This window comes from Protopterus annectens, chromosome 1.part0, assembly GCF_019279795.1.
Source record: "Protopterus annectens isolate FY-2018-M chromosome 1.part0, PAN1.0, whole genome shotgun sequence".
Lineage (NCBI taxonomy): Eukaryota > Metazoa > Chordata > Ceratodontiformes > Protopteridae > Protopterus > Protopterus annectens.
Window position 1 is genome coordinate 1,357,566,690 of NC_056725.1, and position 27,932 is coordinate 1,357,594,621.

The window sequence follows — 27,932 nt, forward strand, 5'->3', positions numbered from 1 at the left end:
AAGGGCAATGTTCCTGCTAACTACCACATCAATAGCAACACCCTAAGTATGAACTCAATGGTGAGAGACCTAGGCACACAGCTTGACAGCAACCTTTCCTTTGATCATCATGTCTCCACAGTGGTAAGAAGGGTATTCTATATTGCTCTTCTCATAAGTAAGGGCATTGCCTCCAGAAAAAAAGTTATAACCTCCCTGTACTCTTCCCTCATCAGGCCAACAATCGACTATAATCCCCTTTTTGATATATACCTTTCCAAGCACCTGCAGAAATTGGAGAGACCATAAAAGTTCCTCACAAGGAAAATTCAAGGTCTTCAGCATCTTTCCTGTGTGGATCAGCTGAAATCACTGTTACTTTATTCTGTTTCATACAGACTACTCAGAAGCAATCTCTGCCTTGCATATAGGGCAATTTCTGACCCTGCTTTATTGGAAATGCTGCACATCTGCAGGTCAAATGGCACATGGGTTACTCTCTCTCTCTAAAGACCTTATCTCATTCACTCCAATGGAGCTCATGAAGTTTACACTGTAACTTCCAATGGGCAGAGGCTACTCCTTTTGACAGAATCATATTACGTCCTCACATTTCATACAAATGTTCATATTTCTGGAAACATAGAGATTAAGAAAGAAGTATAAATGGCAAACTCGTCACCACAAACTATTTTTGTAGTAGTAGTATTCTTTTGATTCTAGGTCATACACTGAAATTTATAAGTCATAGTAAACACAGTAACTATTACATTTGTAATATTTTGTAAACAACTTACAATATCTCAGCAGCCACATACTGTCACCAGCATTTTACTCATCTAACTGAGAGCTTTCATATGAGGCTAAGGAGTCCTGTCTGCGTTTCTTGGTTGTTGTGATATCTAGAAAAATGTGAAAATTATATCTATTTAAATTAATATCATAAAAACAACAGTTAATATCTATTTACCCGCAACTAGACATAGGTCAAATATTAATGCAGCTGAGTTTGCCATTGTGTAAGTTTTAAGATTAAATCTTTTAAAACTTTGTACATAGCATGGTTTTGGAAATATTGATGCAAATATGAACAAGCAATATTTGACGCCTAGAGGTGTCAGTAGGAGTTAACTGCAGATGCACATGGAGGCGTCACTCAGATGTAGTGAGTTAACCTGGTATGTGACTTTAATAGAATCTGCTGGAGGGACAGATTTGTCTCCCAGAGGTTACCACACCATTGGAACAGACTCCCACTTTATGTCAAACAGAGCACCTCATTGGCCCTCTTCAAAAGCAGTCTGGATGATTGGATGGGTAAATTCACCCCTGGGGTTCCACCTGTGTCTCTCTTGGACAGGGGCAATAGGTGCTGATTGTGGTAACAAGGGGAACTTGGCTAGGCTTGTAAAGGCTCTAGGGCCATTAGCCTAGTAACTTCCTATGATCCTATAAGGTAAGAGGAAATGAGGACATCCACTCAGCAAAGAGGTGAATGGATTTTACGTGAGAAGATCTGAAACAGTCAGGCATGAGCGTCGAAGAAGGCAGGAGTGTAGCATTGAATCAAGAGAGATGTTGACAGTTAACACAACACCCCAACCCCATGTAGAAAATGGGAAAAAGTGGGTTGATGATAACATATAGACCTATGATGGGCACATACTTGTGATTATTCAATTTGAGGAATGAGATGAGAAGTTCAGCCCTGCTGAGATTAGGTATAGTATAATGGTAAGTGGAGAGATGTAAAACATTTATGTAGAAAACAGTAATGCTTTAGAAGTATTTATGGACAGGTGACAGTGTGGTGGGAGGAGTGTGGAGGGATGGAGTTATAGGTAGTAGAGATTAATGGGAGGAGTAAAGTAGAATAAGACGGTAGGTATAGGAAAATATTGATATGAACGAGGATCAGTTTATATGGTGAGAAGTCTGTTAACAGTGTATAATAGGTATAGTAAGGAAGGGTAGTAAGAAAAAATAATGATTTATTTGTGTATGTATGTAGAAAGATTGAGGGGTATAAGCAGTATAGATAGATAATATAAAGACTGAGAGATATTGTAGAAGAACAGATGAGAAATAAATATTAATCTGATTGTAGCATATGAGAGAAGATTACAGAGATGAAAGGAAGAGGGAGTTTTACTGAGAAATGAACTGCAGTTACAGTTGGTGAGGAGTCTGCGTGTGAGAGAATATAGTGCAAAGTAGCACTGGAGGGAGAAGGGCAGCTGGAAGTTATGTTAAATGTTTGATAGAAGTAGGAAATATGAGAATAGAAACAAAAGTGTTTTCTGATAGTAGTAAAGCTGTTTGAGAATGTATAGGTAATGAGTGTCGCAAATGATGGGTTTATGTGGGAAGTATAATGCTAGAGTAAGGTGAGGTGGGTGGGATTTTAGGGGAAGGGTAGATTAGTGTTGCAGAGTGGGATTCCCACCTTTAGGCCAGTTATTACAGACATCCATCAGTTTATAGCGGGTACAGAGCAATTAACAAGGTTGTTTCATGTACTGAATGCAGACAGCCAGAAGCTAGGGAGACAAAGTAACTGGCATATACAGTGTAATCTATTTTTAAAAGGATAGTGGCCAGCTTAAAAGTGGATTTAGTGTGCAAGGACTACTCCTTTGGGAGGAATGTCATAACCAGTTTCTAGCACAGGGCAGGAAAGTATATGATTAGTTAAAGTTAATAAACAGCAAGGCTGTTCATGCTATACTTGCTTACATTCACAATGCTAATAGTCACAGTGAAAACATTTACAGAAGTGTGCCTTGTGGCAGAGTTCCTGCTATGTCATGGCCAGAGATTGATGTAGTGACAACAGGTTCTGAAAGGAAAGAAAAGAAAAAAAACTTTACTAAACTGAAATATTATATGGAGGCAATAAAGTTAATATATAGGTAGCTAGTTTATTCTAAGAAAGGGAGGAAGGACCATGGAAAGTCAGAATAAGAGAATATGGGCTGTTCTATGAGTTAAGAGAAGATAAAGAAGTTTATGAATGTATAGTCAAAACTTGGTTAGTAAGGAGGTATACTGATAGAGAACCACAGTTATACACTGTATATTTCTGTAGAGATGAAATTATCAAAATGTAGCACTGCATTGATAAATAGATTATAAAAACATCAGTTAGTAAGCTTTCATCGAATTAAACAGTACATGGAAGGAATGTTGCACATACCAAAGCCTTAGCAAGTGAAATTTCATATATACTTTCTAAAGGTCACAGGCTCAGCATACATAAAGCATATCTGCCTAGAATAAAATCAAGTGGCAGAGCTCCTGCTTTGTCAGGGTTAGGGCTCAATGTAGTGACCACAGGCTATTTTACAATGACAATATTCTCAGTGAAAGCTTTCATAGAGGTATGCCTTGTGGAAGAGCTCGTGTTTTATCTGGGTCAGACTGATGTAATAACCACAGGCTATTGCACAGTGACAATTTTTGTTGTTGCTGTGCAGTTTGTAACTTCATTGACTAGTCTACAGGTTTCCACTGATCAGACAGATACCAACTAAATCTAATGTGCTTGTCAGTACATAACTTATGCATAACAATGACACCAGTGCTAATATGTTTTACAGTTCACTGGGAAAAAAAAAATACATGACTGCTAAATGTTCATTTAAGCAAGAAAGAAATCCCATGATTAAGGTAGAGCTGGCCTCATAGAATGTGTTGAAATAAGAAAAAGCAATATTATAGGAAAGCATACATTTAAATGGCTAAAGGAAAGTTTAGTGTCTAGTAATTGCACCATTTTCTTGCTGAGGAAGGCAGCAGAGAGAGATGGAGAGTATAGAGCAAATATTTTGTTTGCATAGCACTAAACCTCCACATAGGTAGAAAGTTAACAAATTTCTGGTAGAGATAAAACTTGAAGTGAAATCTATGACATTTGATTTTTCTACTGGGAGCAGTGACACTATATTGAGTGAACTGAAATTCAGAGACAAAAACACACTTTACAATCAATATTGTATTAAAACTTAACAGGAGTATCCATAAAATATTGGACTCTGCAGATGTTAAAGGTACTTGTAGTACATGGAGAGCATTGTTTACGCTCCAATAGTCAGAAAAAGTCAAATCAGTTAAGTACTAGAGTCGCGTGAGACCCGACCTTAACAAATGTTAAGCACCCCCCCCCCCCACTTTAAGGTTGGATCTTGGGATAGGCAGTAAAATTGACCAATACTGACCAGCAAATGACAATGGCAGAATAAAAGATTTGGTTCTGCCTGCTAGCCATACTGATAAGGTGTCCTTACTTCTTACAAATTTGGTAGGTTGAATAACAGGATGTGTGTTCACCTGCATTTTCCCTGAAGGATACAAACTCTGAAACTCAAATAGATGTCACTATTCCGTGACTTCAGTCCACCATGATTTATCTGAAATCCACAAGCTTTGAGGAATGGACCAAACAAATGAAACAAAAATCTGGACATTGTGCAAAAATCTGTAAGTTCACAGGCATAGGAAGGTGAGTGTATATGTAAATACTGTGTAACACACACTGCCCTTCTGACTTTACAGCTTTGAAAGACAGCAAACACTTTTTTTTTACTGTAACTAGTAGTACATAGAGCAGATAAGGATCCATGCACTACAAAGAATAATGGATGAGTCTCAGATTATAATCTTAAATTACGTGTTCTCAACTTGGACGCCAAGATTCACCTCTCAAGCTTTGCTCTCGAGGTAAATTTCTTGGCTTCCATGTCTTGAATACATAATAAACCAGTTATGATTGTTGACCCAGTCATATCCTCTACATCAAGGACAGGAAGAAATGTTGAAGGAATTAGACCACTTTTGCTGAGAAGAAGCTGGCTAGACATGATTCTATTTAAACTGGAGAGAAAAGGCAAATAAATGCTGAAATTGAAATGTTGAATAAATATATATTATTACCCATAAAACTGTGTTTAAAAAGTTGATACATTAAGAAGGATCACAGTTTTTTTCTTTAGACAGAGATTCATTCATTCATTTTTGCAGTGTGTGTTAAGCTAAAATGAACTGGCCATCTAAAGAAAAAGGTAATATCTCATGTGAAATATTCAGGTATTATTCCTTTTTTACCAGTACTGAAACATATTGTGACCATTATTTTCATATAAATTATAAATTAACAGTTAGTAACAAGTTTCTTCTTTTGGAATAGATCCTTAAAAAAGCGTTTTTTACAGTTGTCAAGATGTCAGACATTTTCAAAAGAAGCTGTGACTCTTGCTTGTCAACACATGGTTTTTGGATGATCATTCCAATAAAATAAGTGGAGATTTTCAGAGCACTCTTTAGTTCTGCTGTAAGATCTGGCATCCCCTCTGTGAGATAGTATGGTTTCTGATCCTCAGTTAGAGAGCCAAGGAACTCCTCCATCTCAGTTAACAGTGGTACTTACGATGGACTGTTTCCTATTGACCTAACCTCCTGTGCTATACGCAAATAAGACTTAAAAAGAAAAAAAGTCATGAACATTCAGAAATGCCATATAGCTGAAACACCTGATGTCCTTAAGGGGTAATTTGCATGTATCGCATGTTCCTCTAATACAAGAGGTTTAAAAAATCACACAGTGGAAACCCTAGCTAGGCTAGATTTTTCTTGTAGTTTTAACAGTTTTTATTGTGGAATCTTCTAATTTGAAGTTAGTGTGGTTGCCTCTTAGACTGTGCACCCTGGGAGGGGAATACAGCCAGGTCCCTTTATTGTCTGCCTGTTCCCTTTATTAAATATGATAAATTGATAAAAGCTATTTTAAAGTCCCAAAACATGAGAAGATGTTGGTAAGTGGAAGTGGAACCATCTGTTTCAGATGTTATTTACCAGACAACAGCTTTGACAGCATCATGAGTATTACTTAGGTTTCTGTCTGCTTCTTCTTGCCACGTTGATTTGGAATACTAGCATTCCTACCTGGAGCTTCATTTTCGCCAGTGCCTTTGCCACCAGCTCCCATGATTCCATTGCCAGCACTTGTTTTGCTGTAGCCAACATTGCTCATGTTTCTTCCCATACCTGTTCCCTCAGGATACTGCGTCCTCTAGTGCCAGTAAAGCCTTTTCTAATGCAGGCATCTGGGGCCCTGACAACGAGTTGCTTTCTTATCTGACACTGCTTTTTCTGGCATTGTTGTATTTAACATTATTAATGGTCCTGCAGACAGCAGTGTTTTATACCATCCCTTTTAGATATCATTCCCCAGATATCAGTTTTGACAGCATCAGTGCAAGTGCCAAGGTTTCTGGTTCCACAGTTTTGAGCCCATCACTACTCCACTGTTTTAATGCTGGTACCTCTGGTATCACTTCCACTGGTGTTTACAACTACTAGTCTATCCTTGGAGTCTGCATGTAGGTCATTTAGGCCTGTTGGGTATTTTTGTCTTCAATAAATATGTCAAGCACCTTTGCATGCTTCTCCCAAAAGCTTTTTGATTTCAGTTAACATGGTGCTGTACTAATCCGACAGTGAGACTGATTTCAAAAGCCCCCAAACAGCTCTTAGAAACACCAAAAATATTGATTCAGTGTTAGTCTCCAGTGGAAGATTCAGATGAAGAAACGGACTAGTTCTCCTCTATCTCTCCTTGAAGATGCCACATTTAAAGAATGTTTGTAACTTAAAACACAATAAAAAGTTGACCTCTAATTCCATCCCTTTTTCACAGAAATGTCTTCAGAAAACTGTCAGTTTCATCCCACAGTCCTCCTAGTGCTTTCCACTTTGACAAACCTATTAAAGGATGCCACAAAAGTTGCATGGAAAAGGTAGAATGCTGTAAACCCTGCCCCAGGAAAGGCAGATCGTGTCTTACAGCCATCATGGGGAGTGTTTAAGTTTGAAAAAGACTTCTAAGCCTTACACCATTGTTGCTTCAGAAATTAAAAAAAAAAAAACTCCAACTTTGCCCATCTTTAAAAAGAGAATTTACAACAATAAAGAAAAAACAATATCTAAACTAAGCTTCACTATATTCCTGACTAAATCTAAGAGAATTACTATTCTGTTAAAATATCTAAAATATAGCTCAGATATTTGGCAGGTACTAGTAGTCCTAAAACAATTGCAAACCTCCATGCTTCCAGATTAGCAATTAGTTCACCCCAAAGACAATACAGAAAGCTTCTTAGTACAGACATTGTGTTCCTGGCTGCATTGAAACCTGTGAGATAGCATCTTTATGGCCTAGCTTGTAAAGTGATTTAATTTCAGATATATATTTTTTAAGTTTGCTGGACTGAGGTTAACCCTTTAGTTTCCTGTATTAAAACATATACATTTAAACCATTGCAATAGTGCATGTACATTTCTGTTCTCTCCAGTAGGGGACACTATTGATACATTTCAAACACAAGCACTTTACAAATAACTTTTCATTACACACATTTGTACAAATCAGTTTGATATTCACAAATGACATATAATTATTTACAAAATTCCAGCTAGCTGTAGTAGTAGTACCGCCTTTTGTCACACCTCTCCCCCCTTCGAAGACTCAAGCTAGTTTTTCAAATGCCCATTGAGAAATGTTGCTTGAGATGAATGAGCCTATCTGGGAATACATTACCCCATTCCCTGTCTTAAGATCCCAGCTGCATTGGCATTGCTAACCCCAGTACAGTGCTGCAGTGTCATATCATATGCCTGCAACACTAGGCACCGCCATAGTAACGTGGGATTTTACTGGCTGGCTTGCTGTAGCCATAGATCCCCCTCAGACTCCTCTTGCCTTCTACTGCAAATGCTTAACACTAGGGCCACCCTATCATGGTAAGGTTTCATGGTGTTAATGTGGTACAGTTTTGTGCCCCTGCCTCCTGCCTAGCAATTCTACCATGTAGTTAACATCACTGACTTTCCTTACCACTTTGAAGGGCCCCTCCCAAGCTGCCTGCAGCTTATTGTGTCTGAGAGGAATAAGAACCATAGCCTGCTACCCCACATCATACTCTCTGGCTTGAGCATTCCTGTCATACCAGACCTTTTTCTGCTGTTGGGCTTATGCCAGGTTCTCCTGGGCCAAGCCCATGTGTTCCCTGAGCCTTGTTCTGAGGTTTAGGGTTTGGAACATATGCCACAACAAGCTCCTTGTGGGATTCACACTCACCCTCCCACTGATTGCAAATCAAATCTAGAGATCTCCTCACCCTATGTCCATACAGCAACTCAAAAGCTGATAAACCTGTGGATTCCTAGAGCACCTCTGTGTAAGCAAACAACAGATGGGGCAAATATTTATCTCACTCCCTCTTAAACTGGTCTGCAAATGCCCATAGCATGGTCTTTAGTATAGAGTTTAACCTCTCCACCAGAACATTAATCTGGGGTTGGTGGGTGTGGGTGGTCTTTAGGTGCTTCACTCCATAGTGCTTTCACAGACAGGCCAGCAGGTCTGACATGAAAGTAACACCTTTGTCAGTCAGTATTTCTTTTGGAAAACCTATCCTGCTGAAAATCTCTAACAAAGCATTTGCCACCTTTTCTGCCTCAGTGGAGGACAGGGCCACCACTTCAGGATATCTGGTAGCATACTCTACTACCACTAGGTTATACTTCTTCCCTGTGGAACTTGGGGCACTCAGAGGCCAAAAGTAGTACAACCTCTGCGAGTACGGCAGCTGCAAGGTCCAAAGAGACACAGCAATCCAAACAAAAAACAAGGACCAGCATACAAGGAACCTATGAATAAACATGAATTACTTTAATAAAAGTATATTGGTTCTTTTAACAGAGGCCCCACAATATCCATAGCTACCCTCTGAAATGGCTCATCAATCACAGGCAAAGGCATCAAAGGAGCTTTGACTTTGTCTCCTGCCTTGCCTACTTTTTGTCACTGCTCACAGGTCCTGCAGTACCCTGTTACATCCCTTGCAATCCCAGTCCAATATAAGTTCTGCATAATACATCTCTTGGTATGTTTTATGCCCATATGACCTGCAAAGGGAATGTCATGTTCTGTGGTAGGCTATGGGCATTACCAATTTCTGTATTCCGTCATCCTCTATCCCTGCCTCAGGGGTCCATTCTCTATAAAGTAACTCTTTGTTCCAGTATACGGAATCCCCTTTTCCTTGAGAATCAGGCACCCCCTAGCTACCTCCCTCAATTCTTGTAATGTAGGGTCTTAGAGCTGAGCCTGTCTCAACTCTCTCTTTGTAACCCTTCCCAGTTCCCCTTCCACAGGAAGTCTGTTATCCTCTGACAGCGGTGCTTCACTGTCAGCCTGGGTACTACTACTCACCTCTGCCCTTGCAGTCATTGTGTCCAAGGGAACATCAGTACCCACCAGCAGCTGTGGCTCACCTTCAGTCTCACTGCTACAGGGTAGCGCCCTTCCTGAAGTAACCACCTCACTAGTCCTGCCTTCAAGTGTGCGGTCTGTCTGGGTCCCTCCTAGGCTACCAGACCCACATGTCTGTCTCCAAGCCTGACTGCATGTAAGTGCATGCACATAAGGTACTGCATTATCAAAATCATTCCCTATCAAGACATCTGCAGGAATATCCCCAAACACACCTACTTGCTTCCTTTTCCACCCTCCCAGTCATGGAGAGCCCTAGTCAAAAGTATTTGGAATGGGGTCCCTCCTAAAGCTCTAATTGGAGTAGACTGCCCAAGCAAGTAGTGCTCCTCTTTAACCATTGCAGGCTTCACAGTGGTTAGGTCAGAGGCTGTGTCTCTCTTAGCAGTGGCCTGTTTCCCATATACTAAGATAGGATATAACCTCAATATTCATTGGATATTCCTTAGAATGTATCTTTTGTCAGACTTCCTTGCCCCATGACATAATTAGTTTCTCTTCCTTACATCATTTCACAAGTAGTTTAATCTATTTACTTAGCTCTGTTTGTACCAGAAGATAATTGACTTGGAGCCTTAGGTGTTACTTTAGAGGCAATTTTGATGGTCTGTCATGCCAGGTTTCATATTATAGTTCTTCACTGGGCAGTTTAGGTTCAGCTGTCCTACAATCTTGAAACTGTTTGTTTTGCATTTTGAATCTTCAAAGTTTATTGCTAACATCTGCAAAAGTAGTTGAATCCCACCCATCTCCAGTCTAAAATCCCTTCTCAATTACAGACATCTCCATTACTGAGTATCACAGATGCATGTGCTGTTTTTGTGGGGGGACTACAATGAGCACATGGTTCAGATTGCTTGATCATCTCAGGAATTTTATCTTCATATAAATGTAGCAGAAATGAGAGCACTTTTTTTGACATTGTTCGCTTTTTCAGGACTTCCTACCACAGGGAGTCATATGTGTTTAGTCAGACAACATAGCAGCTGTCTGTTACATCAACATATGGGGAGGATGTGCCTCCCCACTGTGTTGAAGGAATATGAGAGTGAGACAGTGGCCCATCAACTCACATTGATTTTTGACAGTCAACCAGCCTATTTGCTAAAATAGTAGTTCAAGCAGAAAGACCTACAAGTAAAAGAATGCTTCCTAAAACCCCCAACTGATATGTCCTGCAAGAGTGAAGGCCATTTTCTTGATAGTTATCATATTGATCACTGCTGGAGTAGCCTTAGCTATACGGGTTATATCCTGCTAAGGATATAACAGATGACCACCTTCCAAAGCTTCAGCGCACCTTCTGTGTGCCCAAACTGTCAAGCAGCATGAGCTGAGCTGACTAAAAGACAAATCTGGGCAGAAAGCACTTCAGAACTTTACTGCTGCAGCAAAGTATGCTCTTCTGAGGCTTTCGAGGATTAGTGGTTGGCTTGTGCTTTCCTTTGCTGGGCAGATAGGTTCCCTCTTAGGAAAAAACTTCCATTTTCTTAATTTTTTTAAAGTTTTTATTACTTTCATCTTCGGGAAAGTAATTTTAAAGCTAGAAGTGTTTTGTTTTAATGGACTGTCTCAAGACTGTAATGCTAGGACACATTTCTTCCTGTCCATTTAAAAGTAGTGTAAAGTAACTGAAAACATTTTTTCTGTGGAGAAATTGAATTTGTTTTTCTTTTGTGGAGCTGGATAAGTGCTTTAAGAGCTTTTTTGCTGTGTTTTTTTATGTCAGTATAGTAACTTTTGTGAACTGGTTGCTTTTGCTGGCAATTGCTACTTGTCTTCCCCAGGAAAGAATCACCATTTGGCTTGACCATGGAACGGATATCCTTCCCATGTTCACTCCTTCTTCCACCCATGAAAAGAAAAAAATTAAGCAAACAGCCTTTGCCACCACACCAGCCTAGCTGTTTGCCTCAGCCAGAAGTGGTTGACTCTGCTGTGGCCATTTGTTGTACCTCAGACCACTCATGTTTTATCCTCGATCCCTCTGGCATAGCACCTACAGCCACTATGGAGCAGGGGCAATGTCCATTGCTCTAGCTATTGGGGTCAACTCAGGGGGCAATGGAGAGGTACTCTTGTTGGTATTGGGAGAGAGAACAGGGAAGGTTTCCTTGTTGTGTCAGAGTGTTGTGCCCATTCCTGGGTAAGCAGCTGCTGCCATTAATAACATTGTTGACCCCATTTTCTTGTTTTTATTCGAGGATGTTCCTAATGCGAAAGAAAGAAAATGCCTGGAGACCAGTTCTGGATCTTTCTTTATTAAATCTGTTTGTGATATTGCCCAAATTCAAATGATGTCATTTTACAACCTGTTACCTCTTTTTCCTCTTTCAAGTTTCCCGGTAATACTAGACTTAAAAGATGCTTATCACCACATCCCCATTGATCCATACTTCAGATGTTTTTTAAGGTTTTATGTGTCTGGGTCACATTATCATTTCTCTGCCTTTCCCTTTGGATTATCCATTGCACCAAAAGTGTTTACAAAGTGTCTAACTCCAGTTATAGCTCATTGCAGGCTACAGGGTATCCACATTTTTCCATATTTAGATGACTTGTTTATCTTTGCAGAGACATTTTTAACATGTCAGAAATCTCTCTCTTGGCTGAGAAATCTCTTACACAAGCTGGGATTCCAAGAGAAGATTCAAAAGTCTTTCTTGATTCCTTCACACACAATTGTTTTCCTGGGATGTCAACTAGATACCTCAGTTTAAAGAGCTTTTCTTCCACAGTAAAAATAGATCTTTATTTAGATCTATTTCAAAGGTTTTCCACTCAGACTTTGATCACTGTGAGGAAATACTTGAGAATTTTGGGTCTCATGGCATCTATGATTCTTATGATACCCCTTGCAAGACTCCACACGAGAAAGTTATAGTGGTAACTGAAATCTCTTTGGTCTCATCATCAACATTCTTTCTTTTCAAATCCCAATTCTGGGGTTTGTCAAAATAGAAATCTTTTAGTGGAGGCAACAGATCTCGTTAAATACAGGCCTCCCATTCTCCCTCCATGTTACAAAGCAGTCCGTCACTACAGATGCTTCGGACTTTACTTGGGGAGCAGTTTCAGGAGGGATAGAAGTGCAGGGGATCTGGGACACCAAGGACAGATGCAAGCACATAAATATCAAGAAGATGCTTGTCATAATCAAGGCACTCAACTCTCTGAACCCTCTTTGGTCCCCAGGATCCCATCATGTGGTTACAGACAATACCACAGACCTGTGGTATATCAACAAGCAAGGGGGAAACAGAATGTACCCCTTTGTAGACTAGGTATGCTTGCTTGGCATATAGCTTCACAGCACAGTCTCACTCTACAGGCCTCTTTACCTCTTTCCTGAAAAAAAAGGCAAGATTCTGTTTCAGGTCTCCATGCAAGAAGTCATGAAAGCCAGATGCCTTTTCTTTTCCTTGGACAGGAATGTTTCAGTATGCGTTTCCACTCTTTCCACTATTATAAAGGGTACTTCTGAAGATTTAGAAGGAATCTCCCAAGATCATTGTGGTGACTATCTTCTGGTCCAGGCAAACATTTTTCTCCCCTCTTTTGGAAATGGCCAGGGGTAATTACAACAAGCTTCCTCACAGACTGGATCTATTCACACAAGAATAAGGGTGCTTTATACACCCTGACATCAATCATCTTCAAATGATTGCCTGGATGATAGGGTTAATTTCTTTTAGACACATATTTACTGAGGATGTGCAGTATATACTAATGGAGACAAGAAAGCCTGCTATTAGAAGATCATACATTAGGAATTAGAAGAGGTTTTCTAGTTAGTGCCATCGATATAACCAGCACCCATTCAGGGCTAGTTGTTCTCTGATTTTACAATATTTGTGTGAGTTTCTATCCTATAGTATTTCCTATTCCCCTATCAAGGTTTATTTATTGTGCATTTCAGTATGCCTGCTCATGAATCCTTCTCTTTCAATGCAGTCTCATGTCAAAATGTTCTTGAAAGGGTTTTTGTTAAATGGCCTCAAAGAAAACTGGTAGCCCCTCCTTGGCATCTTAATTTTGTGTTACAGAAGCTAATACTTGCTCCATCTGAACCAGCTAACATGGCTGATTTGAGGTTCTTAACATGAAAAACAGTTTTACTAACGGCTCTACCTCTGCAAGAAAGGTTTCTGAGTTGCAAACTCTTATGGTGAGTCAACCCTATTTTATTTTCCATAGGGACAGGGTTTCTTTGAGATCTAATCCTTCTTTCATGTCTAAAGTGGTATCAGAGTTTACTTTAAGCCAATACATATATTTTCCCATTTTTTCCCTGAACCTAAAAATGAGGCAGAAAGATACTCCATACCTTGGAAATCCACAGAAAACTTGAGTAATGTGTTGACAGAACAAAATGTTTCAGATCTTTGGATCAATTGTTAATTTCTTGTGACGGTAAAGAGGGACAACCCATATCAAAGCAGACTGTTTCCAAATGGTTGTCTTAGACTATTACCTTTTGTTATACTCACCATAATAAAACTATTCCAGGCAGGGTCAAGGACCACGCCACCAGGGCCTTGGCTTCATCTATGGCTTTTTGGAAAGGGTTGGGTTCTAGAAGTATTCTAGAAGTTAATACTTTGTCCTGTGTACATACTTTTACAAAGCATTATAAGGTTTATTCCTTTTCTTAAGTCCAGATTAAGCTTTGCTAAGACCATTTTCCTAGATTCTTCTCCTTCCACCTCTCAAATGTAGTTAGCTAAGGTAATCTACCCATACAGCTAAGGCTCTATAGCAGTGATCAATATGATGAACATAGTACAGTTGTATAAGTTGAACTTACCATAACAGTTGATGTTCGAATGATCACTGCTGCTGCCTCCATCCCCTTGTTTTGTTTTTTTTTTGTGTGTTTTTTTATGCCAGGGTGTGGACATTTATTTTTTGATGTTCCTAACATTGACCTTTCAGGGCTCATTTTCCCTGTGTCTACTGGTAGGAAAGCTCTGAAGTGTTTTGCACCCAAAGTTGCCATTTAGTCAGTTTGAGCTGCTTGACAGTTTGGGCACTTGGAAGGTGCCTTGAAGGTTTGGTAGCTGGCTGGCTCTTACATTCTTAGCAGGTTACAATCCATATAGGTAAGGTTACTGCAGCAGTGATCATTTGAACATCTACTATTATGATAAGTCCAACTTACACAACTGTACTTTTGATTTGCTGATTAGCAAAAACACAAAGGGCACTTCCTGTTGTCCTCAGCTTCATTGTCCTATAGGATTTAAGGCTGCCCTTACAAAAAAAAAAAAAAAAAAAAAAAAGAAAACAAAAAGGAATTTCCTTGTTCCATCTACTGATTGGCAAAAACTCAAGGTAAGTTATGCAGTATTCTAAGATGACCAATGTCTAGCTGCAGTTGATAGATTATGCAATTTGACTGCTTGAACAACATCTCTCCCTCCTAACTGTATGCAGAGCTGGATCATGTTCAAATGGGGCCGTAGGCAGGGTAATCGACCAGCAACCCCCCCACAGCCATTTTGGTGTCCTATTACTTGTCTGTCTCCTCCCAGTTACAATAAACACTGCTCAAAACTGTCAGCGTGCATGCTATGTTCTTCTTTGGTTTTGAAATGAAGACAGAGATATGGATTTAATTTAAAGCTTAGAATTTACATATCCTTTGTTGACCAAGTTAGCCCTACTAGGCTAGTAGCATCTTTTCAGGGCAGACCCTTGGTGGTATTTACAGTATTAGGGGAATTTTGTCATGTGCATTGGGGAACTCCCCTACTCTTTTTAATAGCTCTGGGCATGTAAAAGATCTCACAGCATCTTCCATCAGTGCAGTAGATGGAGCCTCGGTTTAACATGTCATCCAAAGGATGATACACTCAGACGTGCAGCACACACCCGCACACCTTAAAGTGCACTGCAGTATCAGCAGTCCATCTACAGGGTGTGGAAGTAGAACCCACAGCCTTCCTCACCAAAGGGGAAATAGGCTACCAGTTGTACTACTACTACACCTTTAAATTTTTATGGCAAAAAATGATGGACATTTCCTAAACAAAACAGTTGCACACTGAAAACATACTTAGCATGAGCAATAACAAAATTCTTTTCCATTGAAAGTCACATTCATTGAAAATGCACCATTGTAGTTTTGAACATTTTTTTTCCATTAAACATTGAAACAAAATGTATGAACCAATAAATGATAAAATTACCCATTTCAGAACATTTCAATCAACTCTGATTAAGTGTACAGTGTGGTAGTTGGTGTGTAGGATTTAGGGTGTTGTCTCCTGTAGCCAAGGTATAGGGTTTGAGCCCAAGCAAGCTAATTAATTAACCTACCATCCCTAACTGGGCATTTTACATCCCTCCCACTTTGTACCTAGTGCTGAAGGAACACTCGTATTTGTTGATTCCAAAACCAGATGGCAGCAACCACAGCAAGATGTAATGCTCCAACACAGGATCATAGGATCATAGGAGGTTACTAAGCTATTAACCCCAGGGCCTTTACAAGTCTAGCCATGTTATACCCTTGTTCCTGTATAGACCTTGATATATAGACTGTATTTGCAATGTGAATCTAAAACCAGCTCCGGTTGCAGGTCTAAGATCAACACCAGCTACCCCTGTCCAAGAGGGACATAGGTGAAACCCCTGGGGTACATTTCCAGTGTCCCATCCAATTGTCCAAGTTACACTTAAATAGGGTCATTGAGGAGCTCTGTTTTATGTGACTTAGGAGTTTGTTCCAGAGGGGTGGTAACATCTGAAAGACATATCTGTCTTTTCAGCATGTCCTGTTAATGTCGCAGGTTAGGTTAAGGTCCCTAGAGTGAGTAACTCTTGTCCCATTTGATTTGCAGATGTCAAGCATTTCCATTAAGGCAAGGTTCAAGACTGCTCTGTAGGCCAGGCACACGTCACCTGTAAGCAGTCTATACATGACAGAGAACAGTGGCAAGCCTTTTAGTCTGTCCATGTAGGTCATGTGTTTTAGTCCCTGAATTCTTTTTGTGAGAAACCTCTGAAGTTTCTCCAGCTGCTGCAGGTGTCTGGTAAGGTACATACAGAAGGGAGCACTGTACTCTGTTATTGGTCTGATGAGGGCAGAGTACAGGGAAGTTATAACCTTCTTAGCTTTAGATGCTATGCCCTTATCTATGAGGTGTGCAATGTAGAAGGCTTTCCTTACCAGTGTGGACACATGGTGATCAAAGTTAAGGTTGCTATCAACATGCGTTCCCAAATCTCTCATCACTGGATTTGAATTTAGGGGTATTATTAATATTGTAATTTGCAGGGACTTCTCCTTTGCTGAAGGGGATGATAGTGCATTTTTTTTGCATTGAGTTTAAGTTCGTGGCTGTGGCACCAATCATTTATCTGTGTGAGCCCATTTTGTAGAATGTTGACTTTGTTGGGGGTTTCTATGATTACACCCAGTTTGCAGTCATCAGCAAATCTGGTAAACCACACGCCATCTATTAGGTTCATAGGTTCATACTAGACTATCTGCCCTAGGGCATTTATAAGCCTAGCCAGAGTGTGTTTGGCTTTCGCCACCCATTTTAAAATAATTTTGCTATGGCCTTTTTCGAGGTTAGTATACTGTGCCTCTGTCTAACAGTGACACAGAAGTGATACCCAGGGTAAACCTACGATCTCCCATCCACTCATCAAGATTCCTCTTGAAGAGAGTCAATGAGGGACTCTGCCTAACCTGGACTGGGATTTTATTCCAGAGTGAAGGGAGCCTCTGGGTTATGAATCTGTCCCTCCAGCATGAGGATCACATGGATTTCTGAGAAATAGATTCCAAACAGTAAGGGGCCCAGCACAGAACCTTGTGGAACACCACTGATAACAGGTCTGCTGGTAGAGGTAGTATCTCCAACTTTGTATGCGTTCTGTCTGTGAGCCAGTTGGCAACCCATCTAATGACATACGGGTTAATCCCTAGCTGGGTGAGTTTCTCAGTGATGTGTGAGTGGGGGATTGTGTCAAAGGCCTTGGCTAGGTTGAGATATGCAGTATGTACAGTTTTGCCTTCATCTAGGGCTTTAGTGAAACTCTGAACAAAGTCCACCAGGTTTAATAGCCATGATCAGCCCTTGATGAAGCCAAACTGAGTTGGATCAAGAGTTTGAAGGTCTCCTACATCCTTGTTGATGAGGTCCATGATGATTCTCTCCATGGTCTTACACATAAAGCTGGTCAGGCTTATGAGCCTGTAGTTCCCAGGGTCAGTTGAGGGACACCCTTAGTGCAAGGGGATTATGATTGCTGTTATTCACTCTACTGAGACAAAGCCAGTATTTAGACTGTGGTTGAAGAGAGTGCTTAGTGGTTCCGCTAACTCGTGTTTTAGACCATTTAGTAGGCATCCTGGGATGTTATCCAATCCCACAGAGGCTGTGTTTTTAGCCATGGGGAGTGTGGGTATGACCTGCTCTTTGGTGATACTGGGTAGAGTACTAGTGACAGGTATGCTTTGGGCGATGATTGGTGGAGACAGGGTGGTGAAGTTCTCAACAAACCTGTTTGCTAGCAGGTTGGCAGTGTCCTCAGGTTCATTATGAGTGATATTGTCCACTACTAATTTGGCACAAAGCTGATCCTTCTCTTTTAGATTTTGGGCATAGATAAAGAATGCCTTGTGATTATCCTTAGCTAGGGATGCTAATTTGGTTTCATAATTAGATTTAGAGGGCTTTACAAGATGTCTAATCTGCTTGTTCAAGCTGTGGAGGGTGTTCTTCTGCTGAGACCATTCCCCTCTTATTCTTTGGCAGCAGTTTCTTTCTCTTGTTGTTTAACCCAAGGGTCCACAACCACCGGGGCTTGGACCGGTACCAGGCCATGGATCATTTGGTACCAGGCTGCTCAAATAGAAGTGAAACTTTTAGGCACACAGTGAAATGAAAAAGTGAATGTGTGTATGTATGTATGTGTATGAGTGTGTTTATGTGTCCGTCTGCGTGTGTAAGTGAATGTGTGAATGAAAGCAGAATGTGTGTGTGTGTGTGTGTGTGTGTGTGTGTGTGTGTGTGTGTGTGTGTGTGTGTGTGTGTGTGAGATTGATTGAACCATTATTTTACACTCACTAAGCAGCGCTTTTGCTGTTTAGCAAGTGTAAAAAAAAAAATCAACGAAAACGGAAATGTGTCTGTGTGTGTGTGTGTCTGTTTCTGTCTGCATGTGTGAATGAATTTGTGCATGAAAACAAGAGTGTGTGTGTGTGTGTGTGTGTGTGTGTGTGTGTGTGTGTGTGTGTGTGTATGTGAGAGAGAGAAAGAGAGAAACAGAGAGTGACGAGCGAGAGCGATCCCTGCCAGCAGCAGCAGAAGCAGCAGCAGTTAAGAGGTCTGCGTACCACTACACCATACCGCTCAACCTCTCGCACAATAAATCTGGACAGAGCCACAAATAATAGGGTCAGATTTTAAATATTGCTCTTATAAACTTAGAAAGTTGCTAAAATAAGGTTGCCATTAGTATTTTCTGAGGATATGAAGTCTGAAATTCCCAATAAATAAAGCCCGCAATTTAACCTTAGCTAAAATGAGTAAAACAACAAATATCATGCTAGTCCAGGAGTAACTGCTGTTAACATAATTTATTCAGTAGGTTTGAGATAAGCACTTTTGTTTTTCATGGAAAATTTCATTATATAAAAACCATTAAAAACAGGAAGACTTAATTTATAAATAAAGGTTTATATTAATATAAATTGTCTTCATGTTTTAATGGTTTTTATCTGATGAAATTTTCTGTGAAAAATGAAAGCACTTATCTCAAGCCTGTTGAAGAAATTACCTTAACAGCAGTTACTCCTGGACTAGCTTGATATTTGTTGTTTTACCCATTTACAATTTTTACTTGTTTGCCTTTGTTATTTAAAATAAGTAAAAAACAAACATCTCTGTAGAGCTTCTTTGGAAAAGGGGAGAGACCCAATGATGAGACAGCAGAAGACTCTAAGACTGCCAACAAAAAGAAATCTAATTTTAAAAGAAATTGCCAAGAGTCCTACTTAAATCATGGGTTTATTGTGACAGGCGATTCGCATGCTTCAAGCCCGCTCTGTATAATATTTGGCAACTGGCTATACAATGAGGCCATGATCCTTTGAAACTGCTTCACCACATAGAGACCAAGCAACCTGCATTAAAAGGCAAGCCTTTGGAGTTTTTTGAAAGAAAAAAATGTGAACACGAAGGACAGAAGCAATTACTGATGGCCACCACATCAACAAATCTTTCTGCATTAAGAGCATCATACTTAGCGGCTAACTGTATTGCCAAGGTTAAGAAGACTTTTACTATTGGTGAAGACTTGATCCTGCTGCTAAAGACATTTGTCTTGAACGTTTATGAGAGGCTGCAGTTAAAAAGGTAGCATAAGTTCCTCTTTCAGCTAGCACCATCACTAGATGAATTGATGAAATAGCAGAGGACATTGAGGCATAATTTTTAGGATTAATGAGTCACAATGGTACCCAATCCAGGCTGACGAGTCTACTGATGTTGTCAACAAGGCAATAATGCTTGTTTTTGTAAGCTATATATTTCAGAAGGATGTGCATGAGGATATGTTATGTGCATTATTGTTGCCAACCAACACCACAGCTGCAGAAGTATTCAAGTCTTTGAATAATTACATATCAGGAAAACTGAATTGGTCCTTTAGTGCCGGTGTATGCATGGATGGAGCTGCTGCCATGACTGGACAACATTCTGGTTTCACTACTCAAGTCAAGGACGTAGCACCTGAATGTGAGTCTATGCACTGTGTCATTCACAGAGAAATGCTGGTTAGCCAAAAAATGTCACCCGAACTTAACAGCATTTTGAATGGTGTCATTAAAATTATTAAGCCCATCAGAGTACATGCCCTTAACTTGCGGCTTTGTGAGGAGATGGATGCAGAGCACAAACATCCTCTTTTATACACAGAAGTTAGATGGCTCTCTAAAGGTAGACTGCTGGCCAGAGTTTTTGAGTTATGAGAGCCACTCCAGAGATTTCTTTTAGAAGAACAGTCACCATTGGCAGCACATTTCAGTAACACAGAATGGATCGCAAAACTCTCTTACTTGTGTGACATATTCAACCTGCTTAACAAACTCAGTCTGTCACTTCAGGGGAGAAGGGCAACTGTCTTCACATTAGCAGATAAAATGGCTGCATTCAAAGCCAAACTGGAACTGTGGGAATGGTGAGTGAACATAGGGATATTTGACATGTTTCAAACTTTAGCAGGAATTTTGGAAGTGACTGAGCCTGGCCTTCATTGTCCCAACTGGTGCTCGATCACTTAGGTTCATAGGTTCATAGGTTTATACTAGGCTATCTGCCCTAAGGCATTTATAAGCCTAGCCCAAAGTTTTGTGGCTTACGCCACCCCTTTTGTTAAAAAATGCTGTGCCCATTAGTTTGTTGTGCCTCTGTCCAGCAGTGACACAGAGATGATTCCCGGGGTAAACCTACGATCTCCCATCCACTGGTCAAGGTTTCTCTTGAAAAGAGCCAGCGAGGTGCTCTGCCTCACATGGACCGGTATTTTATTCCACAGTATAGGGAGCCTCTGGGTGACAAATCTATCCCTCCAGCATGTCCTATTTATATCCGTGCTAAGGTTTAAGTCGCTTGCTCTAGTGGATCTGGTAGATTTGGATTTTTTGAGGTGGAGCATGTCCATTAATTCCGGGTTGGACATGGCCTTGTATGTCAGGCACAGGTCACCTCTGAGCAGGCGGTATGCGACTGAATAGAGCTGGAGTTTCTTCAGTCTGGCAGCATATGACAGATTTTGGAGTCCCTTTATCCTTTTGGTGAGGAACTTTTGGGGTCTCTCCAATTGCTGCAGGTGTCGGGTGAGATACATCCCGAATGGGGCATTGTACTCGATCATTGGTCTGATAAGTGAAGAGTACAGGGGAACAATGACCTCACTTGATCTGGATGTGAATCCCTTCATGATCAGGTGGGCAATGTAGAAGGTCTTTCTAACCACTTTAGCAATGTGAGTGTCAAAAGAAAGGCCACTGTCAACCTGGGTCCCCAGGTCCCTGATAACCTCTTCTGTGCTTAATGGATTGCCACCTATATGGTAGCTTGGGGTTACCTTGTTTTTCCCTAAGGGTATGACTATACATTTTTTGGCATTTAACTTCAGGCCATGGCTCTGGCACCAGTTATCAATTTGCGTGAGACCCCTCTGAAGGATATCTGTGTCCGATGTACTTTCCACTATGGTGCCCAGTTTGCAGTCATCTGCAAACTTTGTCAGCCATAGTCCTCCTATGTTTGCCTGTACTTCTGAGAAGTAGATGCCGAACAACAGGGGGCCAAGGACTGAGCCCTGTGGGACACCACTTGTGACCGGCTTGGAGTCTGACATGGCGCCAGCAACTCTAACCCTGTGGGTTCTGTCCTTTAGCCAGTTTGCAACCCATCTTGTGACATATGGGTTTACATTTAAGCTGGTCGGTTTCTCTATAATACCCGAGTGTGGTATTGTGTCGAAAGCTTTTGCAAGGTCAAGGTAGGCTGTATGAACTGCTTTTCCCTCATCAATGGCCTTGGTGACTGTTTTGAAGAAGTCGACCAAGTTCAAAAGACATGATCTGCCCTTGACAAAGCCAAACTGGGTCGGGTCCAATGTCTGCAAGTCCCCTATGTCTTTGTTTATGAGTTCCATTATGATCCTCTCCATAGCTTTGCAGACCAGGCTTGTTAAGCTTATGGGGCGGTAATTACCAGGGTCCGTAGAGGTACCGCCTTTGTGGAGTGGGACCACAGTTGCCGTATGCCACTCCTTGGGCACGTATCCTGTGGTAAGGCTAAGATTAAACAGCTGCCTTATATGCGGGTTTAGTTCCTCGTTGAGTTCGTGTAGCACACAGCCGGGGACACCATCCGGTCCCATTGATGCTGTGTTTTTAGCTTTAGAGAGAGCAGCTTTCACCTGCGCATTTGAGATGTCTGGGAGGCTACACTCCGCTGGGATAGTTATCTCTCCTTTTGGGGGGGGGGGTGAAGTTTGCACTGAACCTGTCTGCCAGTATGTTGGCAATGTCTGTGGGTTCAGTGATTTTTGTATCATTTTGGACTAATTCTGCGCATATCTGGGAGTTTCCACCCAGGTTTCTAACATAGTTGAAGAAGGCCTTATGATTGTCTTTTGAATCTATTGCAATTTTTCTCTCAAAGTTGGCCTTGGATGATTTTATGAGTGCATGTATTTTTTTACAAATAATGATCAAGGGTGTCTTCTCTTTTATGGATTTTGCTCTATCATGTAACAGCTTTCTCCTCTTATTGTAAAGTTTGTTTATGGCTGGGGTCCACCAGACTGGACGTTTGCCCTTGGTGGAAAGAGTCTTGGTTTTATTAGGGATTGCCTGATCCATGCAGTCCTGGAGGTGTTCGTAGAAGGCATTTGTAAGGGCTTCCGCAGCTTGGGTTGTGGTTTCCACTGGCTTGGGGGCCTTGAAGGATACCACACCAGTCTTGAGTAGTGTGAAGTTTGCTTTAGAGAAGTTCTTCACTGTGGTCTTTTTTGTTTGGGGTGGGGGCAGGATGTGGATTTCCAGTGAGATAAGTTTGTGATCTGATCTCACCAATGAGGGATATACTTCCAGTGTGGAGCATTTTGTCCCCATGTTTGTGATGATGAGATCTAGTATATTTTCTCTTCTTGTGGGAACGGTGACTAGTTGTTCCATGGCATTTGAATTTATGAACTCCAGGAACCTTTGGGCTAGAAAGTTGGGGCTTGAGTAATGTTCCCAGTCTATATTCGGGTAGTTGAAGTCACCCAATATAATGGTGTTTGGAGATACATTTACCCCCTCCAGTGTCTTCAGGAAGGCTGTGTGGGGTTCCTGAGTTTGAGAGGGTGGCCTGTAGCATGCTACAAATTGTAGAGCAGTTTTGCCTATGGTTAATTGCACCTGGATGGTTTCCGATGCTTCGTGCGTTGCCACCAACCTGGAGGTGTGGGTATCCTTGATGAATATGGATACACCCCCTCCTTTTGTGGTGTGGTCCGGGTTTTGGGGCCGGAACGCATTATATGAGGTAAAACCTGATAGTGCCGGGGTGCTCTCAGGAGCCATGAACCAGGTTTCAGTCACAGCACAGACATCGGTGTTCTCCATACTGAGAAGGGCCTCGAGTGCGTGCATTTTGAGATTTAGACTTCTGGCATTGAGCAGCATTACCCTTAGTTTCTTCCCATTTATGTTTTCTAGGGTGGTAGGGTTAGAATTTGAGCCTTGCCTAAAAAAGGCACTATGGGGGTGGCAAGAGCCTTAGCCAATATCCGGAATCTCAGGGGTGACAGGTGCAAGCCATCCCTTGCGAAGCAGCGTGGCTTGTCAAGCATGTCATCCCAGGCAGACAGACACTGGATCCCCTTTGAATGACACCAGAAATTAAGCCAGTTGTTAAAGCTGATCATCTTGTCTCTATGTTGTGGCATCATTCTTGGTGTAAGGTGTAATTTATCTTTGCTTTTGAGAGTTCAAGTGTTACTTCCCAATCACAAAAGGCCCACGATCTGGGAAAGAATGGATCCGCAACCCATTTGTCAACATGCCAGGTGAATCAACCTACTCAGTGATGGAAGAAGATCAACTGCTTGAGACTGCAGATTGCAAATGATGGTAGCCTTAAAGTATGTTTGAGACAACTTCAAGTCTGCCAATGTTCTGGATTAAAATCAAAGTGGAATATCCTGAGATTGCCACAAAAGCACTGAAAACTCTGCTTCCATTTCCAACATCCTATCTTTGTGAAGTGGGGTTTTCTGCAATGATAGCAACCAAAATGAAATTATGGAGTAGACTGGACTTAAAGAACACACTTAGGGTGTCATTGTCTCCCATCACCCCTAGATGGGACCATCTCATTGCAGGAAAACAAGCTCAGGCTCCCATTGATTCTGTGTTATGGTGAGTTGTATTTATTATGCACTTTGTTATATGTGCGATGGCCGGTCTGCGGAAAATTGCTTACATAAATCTAGTCCATGGTACAGAAAAGGTTGGAAACAGCTGCTATGACCTGTTTATGCTAGATGTCCACCAGGGTGGCTTGTTTTTTCATGATGACCTTGTTTTGATCCATTCAGGTACCTCTGAGTCTATACATTTATACTGATTTATGATTGGACTTTACCAGGGAGGATCCCACACATGGAGTAGTGCAGTGATCCTCCATGTTGGTGAACACTAGGTCAAGGACATTAGAGTCCCTTGTGGTTGAGCAAATTATCTGTTCCATAGCAATTGTGTTAACAAAGTCCAGAAACCTTAGGGCAAGCATGATTGTGTTCATATATGTTTCCCAATTGATGGAAGGATAGTTAAAGTCACCCAAGACCAGGATGTTTGGCTATATGTAACTGACTCAAGTAGGTCCAGGTAGGCAGTGTGGGTTTTCATGGTTCATGGTGGGGGCCCTGTAGATAACAATGAAGTGGAGCGTGGTCCTTCCTACAGTTAGTTGGACTTGGAGTAACTCTAGGGATTCATACTGTTTAATCAGTCTTGAGGTGTATTTATCTGTAATGGAGATGGATACACCTCCTCCTTTGGTTCTTTCACTTTCATTTTGTGGTCTGAACATGTGGAAGGCATTGTAGCATTGCATGGACCGGGGTACTCTCTGTGGCCTTGAACCATGTCTCTGTGACTGCACAGACATCGGCATCTTCCAAAGTAAGAAGTGCTTCTAGAGAGTGCAGTTTCTGATTTAGACTCCAAGCATTAGGGCAGCGCAGTGGTGCAGCAGTTAACATTGCTGCCTCACAGAAAGAGGTTCTCCAGTTCGATTCTTGGGTGGGGTGCCTTCTGTGTGGAGTTTGCATGTTCTCCCTGCGTTCGCAATGGTTTCCTCTGGGTACTCCGGTTTTCTTCCACAATCCAAAGACATGCATCTGGAGCATTTCTCTCCAGGCTTCCACTGAAAACAGGCGGTGTTCTGGTCGGACTTTCCCAGTCAACAAATGTTAAATAAATAAATAAATAAAGTAAGCAGCATAACCTTGAATTTGTCTCTAGAGGATATTTTTATGCTGGGAATTTTGTTCTTTTGACATTGCCTAAAAAGGCACTAAGGGTGAGGCAAGCTCCTTTGCCAGTAACTGAAAGCCAAGATGTGACAGGTGAAGACCATGTCCGACAAAGCAACATGGTCTGTCGACCATATCATCCCAGGCTGGCAAATACTGGATCCTCCAGGACTGACACCAGAAGCTAAGCCAATTGTTGAAGTCGATCATTTTGTTTTGTTTTTATTGAGGTATCATCCTGGGTGAAGGTAGAATTCTGCTTAAGGCCAAGAACATGGCTGCCTGGGACACATATTCTGAAAGCTCAGTCATGTCTCTATTCAAATAGTCCAGTGAGGTAGGCCTCAAGTCATTCACTCCAACATGGACTATGACAGTGTCATAACAGTGCTTGTTGTTGAGAGACTTGAGTGCGTGTGTGATTTGGCGGATCCTGGCACCTCACAGGGAGCTGACCATGACCTTCTCCTTATCCAGTCAGTTGAGGAGGGCATTAGTGTGTCTCACTAAGGAGTCACCTATGACCAAGACATTTGGTTTAGAGGTGTTTTTGCCTTAGTGGCTTATTGGGTGAGGTACGGATACATTTGTTTTTATATGTAGTGGATTCTGTAGGGTCTGTATTGTGTGCAGAAGGTTTGCTCTTTTGGTAAACTTCTAGTGAACTTCTCTGAGTATGTGGGTTTATGTGTTGTGCACTTGGTTTGTGGAATAGGTGAAATGTGTCTGCTGAAAACCTGTTTGATATCTGGTTTGTTGTTATGTGAGAGGGAGAGCACTGATTCCAGATTCATAGTATAGATACATCTCTCACATATTGTATTTGTATGTTTTAGGAGCAATAGGTTGCCAGTAAACATGAGGCAATTGCTACATTGCCTCAGGATGCCTATGTCAATCAGGCTGGAGAAACGGCGGGAAACTGTCCGGCAGTTATGTCTGGTGTATTCCGTAATAAGTGGAGGGGTGGGCAGGATGGACCAGGTTCTGCTGTAGAACTAGTAAAATCAGCTAATCTGTTGGGAGGTTAAGGAGCAGAGACTTGAGTCGATGCCTCAAAACTTGCAAATGAGTTGCTGTCAAAGTAGCAGTGCGCAACTGAGTTGAGCAGGGAAGCTTAGGAGGGCTCCCTAGCAGTTATCAAGGGAAAATTTGTCTTTATAAATGTTAGCGTCTATACAGGCAGTGCCAAACTCCACACAGCTATGCGCAAATGTGGTGCTTAAATACAAACAGAATTAAACAGTTTAAACTCATACTGTCCAATGGGAGAGCCCAAAACTGAGCTGTTTTCCAACAATCCCCAACTCAGATGGGTCCTGGGCTGCACACTTCTGCGACAAGGGTGGAGGAGGGCCTTCCTAATGTAGGATGGCTGGTTTTAGTGATCAGTAAATGCCAAACAGTCTATATTCAGCAGATCTGAATGTGGTCTATGCTATGAGATGCAGTAGAACCAGGTTTTTAAAGTGCCGAGCAATAGTCAAACTGCTGCAACAATGATAAAATATAAGAACATTTGAGCAGAAAACAATTCAAAAAGTGCAGTGCAAGCTTTAGATATACTTATTTTTTACAGTTCTGATTGGATGTTTCAGCTTTAGTTTGGATTCTGTCCAGGTCTCAGGCTAAGTTGCCAAACTCAGACCATCTCTACCAAACTGAGCACAAAAACGCACAAATGTGGTGCTTAAATACAAATGGAATTAAAAAGTTTAAACTCAAACTATCCAGTGGGAGAGCCCAAAACTGAGCCAAGTCCAGGAACCATTTATACCTAGCCATAGCATACCTCCAACCACCCTCCTCCTTAGTCTGATTCAAAACTGTAATATTAAACATTTTGGCTAATGTACCACCAAACAAATGCAGTATTATACTTGGGGCTTTAGTCTAAACTATCTAGGTTCCACCTATCAAAATACACCTGGATTCCTAGCTGATCTTAACCAAGTATAATTAGTACATGAAGCTACCTGGCCCATTATAGGACTAACCACCATATACTCATTAATCTCTTAATCATCTGACAGCCATATAAATTCACCCCAATTACCACCCACCCTCCTCTTACCTTGAGTGATCACTGACCTGTAAATTTTCACATTCAAAATTTCAAAATAAACGCCCCAAAGTTATCTTGTTTAGACAGAAATATTACAACAACCCATGAAAACTCCTTGTCACCTAGCAGCTGTATACTGGTCTTGAGTACTCAGCTTTACAGATGCAAACCCAGACACCACACCACTCACAGAATGTTTCCTCCCCCTTCAAAACACTAACTTCTCCTTCACTTCTAGATGCTTCAAACACAGTAATACAGACTGGATAACCAAAGAATTTAAAACACAGATGCAACTTTATAATGAAGTCTAGCAAAGCTGAACACAAGACCCACCAACATTAACTACAAAACATTGTAACATACTATGGATATCATTAAACAGGCAGTTTGGAGGTATAAAGCTGTATACATGTCATCCAGGCAAACATCCATCCTACAATCAACCAAAATATCCTGGCAAGAAGTAAACAACATAAAAAGTAGCCCTCCGAA

General features: G+C 41.2%; 1 protein-coding gene across 1 annotated transcript in view; it reads left to right on the forward strand.

Annotated features, from left to right (window-relative positions):
- AK9 (adenylate kinase 9) overlaps positions 1 to 27,932 on the forward strand; it is a 2,653,312-nt gene that overhangs the window by 274,298 nt on the left and 2,351,082 nt on the right. The gene's annotated exons all lie outside the window — the stretch shown is intronic.